This window comes from Impatiens glandulifera, chromosome 1 (assembly GCF_907164915.1).
Source record: "Impatiens glandulifera chromosome 1, dImpGla2.1, whole genome shotgun sequence".
Taxonomy (NCBI): Eukaryota; Viridiplantae; Streptophyta; class Magnoliopsida; order Ericales; family Balsaminaceae; genus Impatiens; species Impatiens glandulifera.
The window spans coordinates 36,744,804-36,755,381 of record NC_061862.1 but is presented as its reverse complement, the minus strand read 5'-3'; the positions used below and the strand labels follow the sequence as shown (position 1 = coordinate 36,755,381).

The window sequence follows — 10,578 nt, the reverse complement described above, 5'->3', positions numbered from 1 at the left end:
ATCCGTTTCAAGTGTTTACACAAGTTTGCGTAGAATAGAAATCGAATTAAATCCCTAATAGGATTTCTTTCAAACCGTTTTTCATAAGCCTTCATCCTTAGTCAGACCCCCGTCTCTATCGATAAAGCCGATCCTATCAGCTTCATTCATGTCTTAACATCATCAAACCTTAATTGATTAATATTAGTAATTTTCTGTTAATTAACTCTTTATTTAGTTTTCTAAACTATTTCTTCTAAGTTAATAAACTCTTAATTTTTCCCAACATAATTTATAATTAGCCAAATTAAAAAATTTATATATTTAAATATAAAATTAATTGAAAATTAATAATAAGTTAATAATACTATAAAAAATATATATTTATAAAATTAATTATATTAATTAATTAATTTGAATGAATAATTTTTTGTTCTAATTTATTAATATAATTTTTTTCCTTAATGTAAAATAGTATAAAATCATAAAAACGAAATATTTTTAAACTTATAAAATCGTAAAAACATATTATCATAAATTTAAAATCGTAAAAGTTTACTTAAAATCATACTCGTTAACCTTGTTTAAAATCGTAAAATTATAAAATTTTAAGAGTAAACTCGAGATTTTAAGAATCTTTCAGTCAACGATGATGATAAGGATGTCAATTATAATTTGTCAAGCGGTATTATATTCAAATTATCCCATTTGGAGCGTTTTCTTTTTGTTTGACTTGTGGTTAACCAATGATGGGACGAATATGATATTTGTGTCCCCATTTCGATAGTAAAAACAATTTAGAATACGAGATTAAATAGTAACACTACAATAAATTGTACCTGTGCCAATGTTTAATTGCCGACATATATTATGCGTCGGAAGAGTTAATAAAATAAAAAAAGACTTTTCCCAACCTTTCACTTACCGTAACCCTTAAAATATTTTGATTTAAAAAAATAATAATAAAACCTAAAATCAGTTTTGCTTCGGATAATTTAAATCCTAAACTAAATTTTAGATAAACGGCTTCAAGACCTTCACATCACACCACTCAACACTACGAAGAGAAAATCTCATTCTATAAAGACTATCAATAATCTTCCGATCTTTCCAAATGTTTATATTACGACAATAAAGTTAGTCCAAATCGGCTTAGAGATCCTTCTAAACATTTCTAAACGGCGATCAGTTTGATCGGAACTAGTATTGTTCTCCATCAAACCCTACCTGTCAATGTTTGCCCCCATTTATCTCACTCTCCACCAGACGACTGAAAAAGGAAAAATGCAAGGCTTATTTCGTCTGATTGTTTGTTTGATGGTGTATTTTTACCTTTCCTATGCGATCTGATGCATATTATTTTTCTGTAGATTATGAATATATTTAGATGAAACTCTCGTATTTTGGAATGTTTACAACATTTTTCTACTTATTCTAAAATTATACACAAGAAATTTCACCACTGGTTTGTTTTTAGTCTAAAGATAAAATTATTAATAATAGTCGGTTGTATTCACAAATTTTTAGTTTGATTTTAATTATTATTCTTTGATTCTAGTAATTTATAATCCAAGTATTTGTAAGTTTGATATAGGAGAAAGAAAATTTATATAGTTTGAAAATGGCAATAAAACTATTAGTTTGTTCTGAACAGGGCGATAAAATTGTATAGTCTATATTTTTTTTTTTCATTTGACGTAGCAGAGAAGAGTGAAGAAAATTGGGCCATAAAACTAATCACATCAATGAAAACATAATTTCAACAGACAGACATTAATCATTCAAAACTTTGTTTAATCTAGTCTAGACTTTTTCTTTGTAAACTCTTAAAAGAAATTGATCTAAGAACACAACACAAGCTTCCTAATCTAACATTATACAGAAACTAGTTGGTCTTCTCCCTTTCTAACAACATAGAAACATAACTTCATGTGGCAATCTATTCTTTCATCATATTTGTAAGAGTATGTTATAGCAGAAAATTCATTGAAAGGAAAAAAGATAAACAGAACATAAATTTTCTTTATTGTTCCAAACCATAGATTGTGTATAAGTAATTACGAGCATATACTTATAGAAATTATCATTTTTATCCACGGAAATGGTGCAAGGTAGGATCAGATGTACTCATAGTTTATTGGATGTCTTATTATAAACAATTACTTGGATCTGCAATTCAAAAAAGTTTCGCTATTCCTGCTGAACTATAGAAGGTGTTGAACTGCAGAAGGTATATTTGTTATACATTTTCTACTCCTGAACTTGTTTAATTGTTATTTTCTTCGAGTTCCAAATCCTGTATCTAGCATGACTCATCCTGATTGATAATCTCGTATGACAAGTAAAAATGATCAGTCCCTCTAGTTGATCGTTACTAGGTATTCTTTTTAATCTTGATAATGTGAAGGAAGTTATGAATAAGGTAAGAGGAATTTTTTAGGGTCCCTTCAGGCCTTTGTCGGCAAACTATCTGAGATGAGATTGTATTGTCTGTAATATTCGTCTAGGGACTACAAAAGCTTCATTTCACATAGGTAGATTACAACTTTTGTTATTTTTTTTCAGTCACATATTTGTTTAAGAGAGTTCAAACTCAGTCCATAAAAAAGGATTGGTGTTTCCGCCTTTTTCTATTGCCAAATGAAATCAATAAATTTAAATCCTTAAATTTTGTAAGCAGAAGTCTCTTAATTATAAATTTTAGATAACTATAAGATTCTTTTGAGGAAAAGAATTGCAGCCTCCATTCAAGCAAAAATGACTTTGAAATATCTCTCTCAAGTCGGACCATAGAAGATTTATGATACATATGTTTCTTCTATTTACTAGTTCTTTAACTACCACATATTATATTTTCTACCTATCAAAATGACTTATTTTTAATCAAAGTTGATATATACTTCAACTTTGGTTAATTGGAGGAGTAGTGATCATGGCTCCAAAGATAACAACGGATCATTTTGCAGAGAACAAGGAACACATTGACAACTTAACTGGTCAATATACTTTTCTTCTTGGGTAATCATAGATAGATGGATATCAACGTGTTTAATTTCCTCTTCTAGTTACGATTCAACATATAATTTAAATTTGTCTTCCTTACTTTACTACAAACGATATAGGGCATTATATGTTTTGAACTAGATATACCGATATGTTACTGGGTCACACTATGTTCATTGAAAATATTGGGTTAATTTTTATATGCCTAACTTTTGACGTACTCTTTTTACTTTATTTTATAACTGGATTACAATTTATCCAGACGTATATGAAGGGGCTACTAGACTACTCCTAAAAACTGCAATGGAAGGCATAAATAGTATTCATCAATTTTTTGTCTGACTAAATATTTCAAACCGTTAATCCTTACACATGGTCAAAGATAAATGTTTTTTCCACTGAAACAAATGATTGAATCTACGCATCATATCTTAGATTGAACTCTGTTGTTATATATGTGATTCGATTTCCAAGGAAAAATAATGTATTCATTGTTCTCTTTTAACTAGACATTGGTCAAATTTTAGTTCTCTTATTATCCAAGGGTTTTGTGCACTATGTTTTAACATAAGATGCCCTTGACAACGTTGTAGGAACTGTTTTTTGCTATGGAGTTACATGTAGTAGGAAGACACATACAATGCATTTAAGTTTCAAATTTTAAGGAGTAGGAAGTTTCTTGCATTAATCCTAATAATGCTTCCTTAGTTATTTATCTTTAAAGGATTTGAATAATTTTGAGGACACCTCATCATTGTTGCGCATTTCTTCTTGATTATTTGAGCTGCATATCTGAATTTGATGTACCGGTTTATTTGGAGTAGAAGTTGTTGACATCTATGAGAGTCTATGTGAAATTAAAAATGAAAAGCATTGTAGCAAGAGTGAACTATCATTTTGGTTCTATCATAAGGATTTGCAAACTTTTTCAAAATCTATAGTCTATAGTAGAGCCATGCCAAAAGTAATCCTGGTTTAAATAGGCTAATAAACAAGTTAAATATACAATGTAATTTGAAGGAGCCTTACAATTATTCTTTTATGTTCACTTATTTCAGTTGTTCTTGATTTGTATGAACTACCTATGATTTTTTAAAAATCTGAAACCTGGGTACTCCTATACTAAAATATATGTTCATTCATTTAATTTTTTTTAATTTGTATGAACTACCCGTGGCTTTTAAAAAATTTGAAGTTTGTGTACTGAATTATAAAGTTGTTTATAAGATATTACTGGTCTAAAAGTTACTTCAGACACCGCATAGTTCAAGTTATAATGTAGCATTGTGATCTGAGTGTGCAACTAAAGCATTTTATACTTAAACCTTGATAACATATTATTTTTAATTTTGTTCATTAACATGTGCAGGTTGATCAAAGATCTCCATGAATAATACCCCTAGTAATAAAAGATACCTTCATCATCATCCAAAATGTAAGCTTGTATTGAAAATTTGTTGAGACTAGATAAAGTTCAATAATTTTTTTTCTGTACTTTTATTAATCATTATATTATCTTCCACTAATTATGACTAACTATTGGACTATTTTTCTGTTCAAATCAATGATATTGACAAAGTACTTTATGAGAATAAAAATAATTTGACATAATATTTACCACTCAGTTGCTAATACCTTTGGTCAATGATAAATTGACGCTAGTTATTAAGTTATTGCTTCAGACTCAAGGCCAATAGTTTCATCTTCGAGTATCCTATCTTGAAATTTTTAATGAGGTTAGTGTAAATGAATAATTTCACAAATGTTAATGAATTATGTATAAAATACGGTATTTGATATAAACAATTTTTTGTCCTCATATGTGATAAATGATTTGCGAGTTCGTGAAGATGCACATGTTCTTGAAACTTTCAGCTTTTAATTATTTTAGTTTTTTTGTGATATGTAATATTCATTTGCATGCCATTCTCAGTTTTCATATTACACAACTTTTGAAGTCGATGATAGAACCATTAACTGTATGTATTCCTGCTAGTTGGGAGCTATATTTCTGTGAAACACCATTTATCGTTATGAATGATGCTAGAATGTGCTTCCACTTAATGATTTATTTGATTTTCTTGTCTTTATAGTGTCCCTATTGTTTTTTAGTTGGTAAACTTTACCGCTTGTCTTTATAGTATCCATATTATTTTATAACTGGTAAATTGGTAAAGAGAGTGGTACTTATATTTACAGTATTAAGGAAGTAGTTATATCCCCTGGTCATGCTCTTTCTTTTATTGTTGTTGGTGAAGATAATAAGTTGTCTTCTTGTTGCAAATGTGGTTTTGATAGGATCAGTGTAATCAATAGAGACGGGGTCTAACTATTGATGACAACTTCTAGAAAACGGTTTGATAGAAATCCTATTAGGGGATTAATATCACTTTCTATTTTTCACAAATCTTTGCAAACTCTTGAAGCGATTCAAGTTCGTAAATGTTTGTTCAGTTTTGAAGCTATGAACTAGTGAGAGAAGGAAAGACAAAATGTAAATGACACAGCAAGATGTTTATGGATGTTCAGAGCAAACTCTCCTACGTCACCCCTTCTTCCAACCACCGGAAGGATTCACTATACTTCTTTGAATCAAATACAATTTACTAGCTAGCTAACTATTGAACAAAATAGGCTCTGTTCAACTTACAATATGATTAAGAGTATTTCTCAGCTAGACATATTTTTATTCTCTCTTGAACTTGAAGATGTACAAATCAAAAAGTGCAAGAGTATGAGATTGATAGCAGGTAAGGCTTGTGAAATCAGTAAGTCTGGTATGCTCATACAAACTTGTTACTTTCTCTGGTACATCGACCTTTGTCCTTGAGGATCTATATATATAGGACAAACACCAACGGTCAAATCTTCTAGATGGACACTCGGCAAGCACCCATTGGAAAGCCTTCATAGTACACGAGTACAACAGGCTTTGTGCACAAGGATTGTGGCCGTACCGAACTGGTAGTGCGCCATATATTCTTCTGAAACTGTCATTTACTGAATAGGTAGTGGAGGAATATTCGCGTACGTGGCGTTCATTCATTGGGTACAAATAGCTGGCGTACTGGACTACATGGATGAGTAGATCAGGAGTAGCGTACAGCTAGTTGATCGTAGATAAACGGATGCTAACTTCAAGCAACTACTGAAGCGAGGCATTAGACATGCTCCATTAGACTGCCAAGTCTAAGGAAGTTAGACGCCAACGTCTAATAGCGAGATCCATTAGACCACCAAGTCTAATGGAGTTAGACTGCACGTCTAACTAGCAACACGTCTAATTAGCCTGTTTCAAACCAAGTCTAACTTAACATATTTTTGATGCACCTGCACAAATAATAACTAGACGGCTTAGCTTCATTATTAATCAAAGTTTTACTAATACATCATTAAAATAACGTTAGTCAAAATAATTTGACCCAACAATTTCCCCATTTTTGATGATGTTAAAACTTTGCAAAATTAATAAGATAAGATAACCACCCATAAATTAAAAATAAGAATGACATCAGTTCACAAACTTCAAGTGTAAGTTCCAAAAACTAAATTCCAAAACCCAAGTTCAAAAACTAACAAAAGATAATTAAAAAAAAAGAGATTATCGTCCTTCCCTTTTCATGTTTGGATCAGCGAACCATTCACCAGTGAGGAGATTACAAAATTTAGGGAGGGGAGCACGACCACCCCATCCACCACTTCCACCACCTCCTCTTAAGCTATTACTTCTAGAATTGCTGTCACCTCCTCTTGAGCTACCTTCCCCCTTTTTAACATTATCAACATTAAGGGCAATAAGGTTTTTCTCTTTCTCAGCGGCGACTTCAACATCTTCCATGGCTTGAATTGATCTTATAAAGGAATCAGCTTGTTCCATACCTTCAATGTCGACTCTGTTCATGCAATTGGTCATCTCAACCATTTGACCTTGAACAAGATTCATTTCAGATATAATTTCCTGATGAAGATTCAGGTTGAATTCCCTTTCTTCCTCAAACTTATCCGACTGTATTTTGAAGAAGTTCTTTTCAAATTTGGAATATGTAGTGTTGACGATGTTGATTTCGTAAGTATTTCTCTTCATGGTCTTCTCCAATTCTTTCTGAATTGCAAGTAAGGAAGAAAATTATTTCTTGTTTGAACTATGACCCTTCTCGAGTTTTGACATTCTGGACTACATGTCCATCATATTCTTTTGAAGAGAATGCATCATTTCCGCCATAGAGATTAACAAATTTCCACTTTCATGAGGGGTTTCTTCAGTAGATGACATCTCTGGAGGGCTGGCTGGAGCAGTTCTAATAGGACTAACATGAGTATGAGCCTGCACAGAGTGCTCTGGTTTATCTGCCTCAAATTCATCCCTAGACTTCTCTTGATCTCTGAGAATGTCTTCACAAACCTTACGAATTAGTTTAGAAGGTCCTTCGGAATGAAGAGGTAGATCAACAACCCTTTCAAAAATATTCGCAGCTGCTATTTCAGGATAGGATCAAGGAGATGGTGAGTAGGGAATTAAGCATTGTGATAACGGTAGTCCTTTTGACGAATTATCATTGTTGTCTTGTTCCCCCTCAGCTGAAGGAGTCTTATCAGATTCGTCTTCTTTCGAGGGTTCCCCTTCAGATTGTGCCTCAATATGCTGATTAACTTCAGTCTCTTTCACTAGAGATTTCTCTGCCTCTAGAACATAAGTTTCCAATACTTCTGATTCCTGTAGAATAGGCGATTGAATGTATTCAACATTATTTTCCTCTTCTTCCATGATTGGATCAGGTTGAACGGGATCTTGAGTCTGATCAATACGGGGCTGAGCTAGAAGGCGCTTTTCTTCAACAAAAACATTCCCCAGTTCAATAAGGTGAGCAATAGCTTGCTTTTCTTCTGGTGATATCAAATTATTATTCCTAGAGATTTGCATCGGCTCGTCTTCATTTGATTGATTATAAAACAGATTCAACCCTGAACAGTCGTCGTCATGAATAAATCTGAGAACAATTGAGCTATAGTTTTGCATGATTTGATCAAGTTTCTTTATGGCTTTTTCTTCTGCAGAAGCATTTCTTTCCATCGGATTAAAATTTTCTTTTCTTGCTTCGAGCACAGGAAAAAGAGCTCGACCTCTAATATTGTCATATACCAGATCTTTCCTCTTGAGAGATTCATTGACTTAAGATGTTTTATCCCACTTCAGGACCCGTTTCTCCACATTGACCAGCTTCAACCATTTTTCGCTGACACCTTTTCCTTTAATAACTTGATCATACATATTGGTCATTCTGTTCATAACCCAGGTATCGAAGATGTTAATTTTTGCAACTGCTTTTGCATTGGCTTGATCCATCATTAGATTGACAATGCATGTTGCTTCAAAAACTTCCTCATTTGATTCGGTTGCAATAACCTTGCCCTTTCCAATAACCTCAATAGGTTTAGGAATTGGCCTTGGTTCACCGATTGATATGCTAGTAGCTCCCCTGGTGGCTCTCATGATTTCGTGAGGTGTTAAGGGCATGGGAAAATGCTCTATTAAGACGTTATACTATATTCATTTTCCCGTGACAACAGACTTTTCTTGAACACTCTTAGATACAGGTGGCTCGACATTTAGCAGAATGGGAGCATGTGCAGACATTACTACAACAATAGGGGTAGGAACAAGACCCAACTCTGTTTTGGCAATAGCAATAGCTTCAACAACTATAGGTTCATTTGGGCGGACAAGAGACTGAATCATGTCAATACTTTTAATATTTGGACCAACAGGCTCAAAAGTTGGCCCGACAGCTTGTTCCAACACAGGAACAGAAGCAGATACAAGTTGTTCCAACATATGAACACTATAATTAGACACTTCGGCCAGAGAAGGAGGAGGAGTTACCATCGAGGAATCTTTAGATGATTTAGATGCCCTAGGAGCCTTTAACTTATCACCTTTTGAAACGGAAGACTTTGCCGGCTTTTTCAACTGGCTGGCGGATGAAGAAAGCAGAGACATAGGGATGGCTGTAAATGAAGGAGGACCTTGCTTTGCTCTAGAGTCAACCACTCCAGAATCTTTCTTCGAATAACTCTTTTGGCTATTAGAACTATCCTTCGATTCGTTAATAGTTCTTGCTCTTTTAGACCCCGTAGAGAGAATAAAGGCTATTGGTTGCTTGGATTGAGTGACAGATTTGCTTCTCGTCTGTTGGCTAGACGCGCCAGAGAAGGAGTCCTTTGAGTTCTTCATTCTTGTGAGGGTGTTGACAACGGTAAAGATATTGAAAACACGACTAATGTGAATAGCCTCACCTTCTCCCATGGGAAATCCCAAATGATTTAGAAACCGGCTGAGTTGAGCAGCGAATGCCACACTTTCCTTGTTCTTAGACAATCGACCCACAAAGATTAGAAAAGAGAGTCGAAGCCTAGTCGACTTGAATACCCTTTGAGATAGTTGTCATATAGTCGAATCGATCCTGACTATAGAGATGAAATGAGCCCGCTCTTCCTTGAAGAGCCTTCGCAACAATGTCGTTCAAAAGAATGAAATGGGGTTTGAGAACCTTCTTACTTTCATTCAACCAGATTTCCGAACCGTCGACCGAAAAAGCAGTCTTCATTTCCGTGATAGTTTCCGCTGGAAGATGAAGATTAAAAGTGTGGCCCTCCGATGGAAGTTCAAAGAACTTCGCATAAGCCGCCTCATCAAACGAAATGGTCGTTTCGTTCATAGTCGCAGAAATGGAATCACCAACCATGGTCGTCGATTTAAAGAACTCCCGAACTTCCTTCTTGTGGAAAATAAATGGGCCACCGAGATACTTTCCGAGGCCGAATACTCTAAGGATCGGAACATGTCCACCACTTCATGTTGATCGAAAGCATACACCGAGGCGAAATCTACCTACAGAGTGTAGTGACCAATGGTAATCTTTATGTTAGCCATTTGAGAGAAGATGAACAGACTCAAGATGAATAAAATTCTTAAGAGAGAAGTTTAGAGAAAACTAGGGTTCTTGAGAGATTTGTGAGCGTAAAGATTTCAATCGCATTCAATATGTCCTTAAATAGACTTCGAAGAGTCGCATGACTTAACCATCACTTTACATAAAGGTAAGACCCACTAATTAATGTTAGACGTCTTTTCTCACAGAAAGTCATCATTAATTTAGGGGTGTATTAGTCTCTCTCTTTTAACTTGAAAGACATGTGTCTTCATGTTATTTGAAAGTGACTATTTTAATGTTTGAGCGGGAAAATTAGATGACACCGCATAGAGGACAACTTTCATTGAATAGTTTTAAAGATGAAGCATCTAATAGCACAAGTAGTTAGACGTTTTTCTTACTTATATAATCCATATGATCTAAGCGTCTATTAGACGCATGAGTCTATTAGACGCAGGCGTCTAATCACGTGTCTTATAGATGTCTAAATGTCTATTAGACGTCGACGTCTAATTACGCATGAACAACACGTATTAGACGTGTGTTTGGTTAGACGTGAGCATCCAATTGCTATTGTCTTATAAACGTCTATTAGACTTCAACGTTTAACCACGCAGATTATTAACCAAGACAATTTAACTTAGAGTCATAGAGTGTGTAAGTA

General features: G+C 33.9%; 1 long non-coding RNA gene across 1 annotated transcript; it reads left to right on the top strand.

Annotated features, from left to right (window-relative positions):
- Positions 1-2,078: 2,078 nt before the first annotated feature.
- On the top strand, positions 2,079-4,411 carry LOC124919246. Its single transcript, XR_007097563.1, has 2 exons — positions 2,079-2,209; positions 4,352-4,411. It is a non-coding gene; the product is annotated as an uncharacterized LOC124919246 (long non-coding RNA).
- The last annotated feature ends 6,167 nt before the right edge of the window (positions 4,412-10,578 follow it).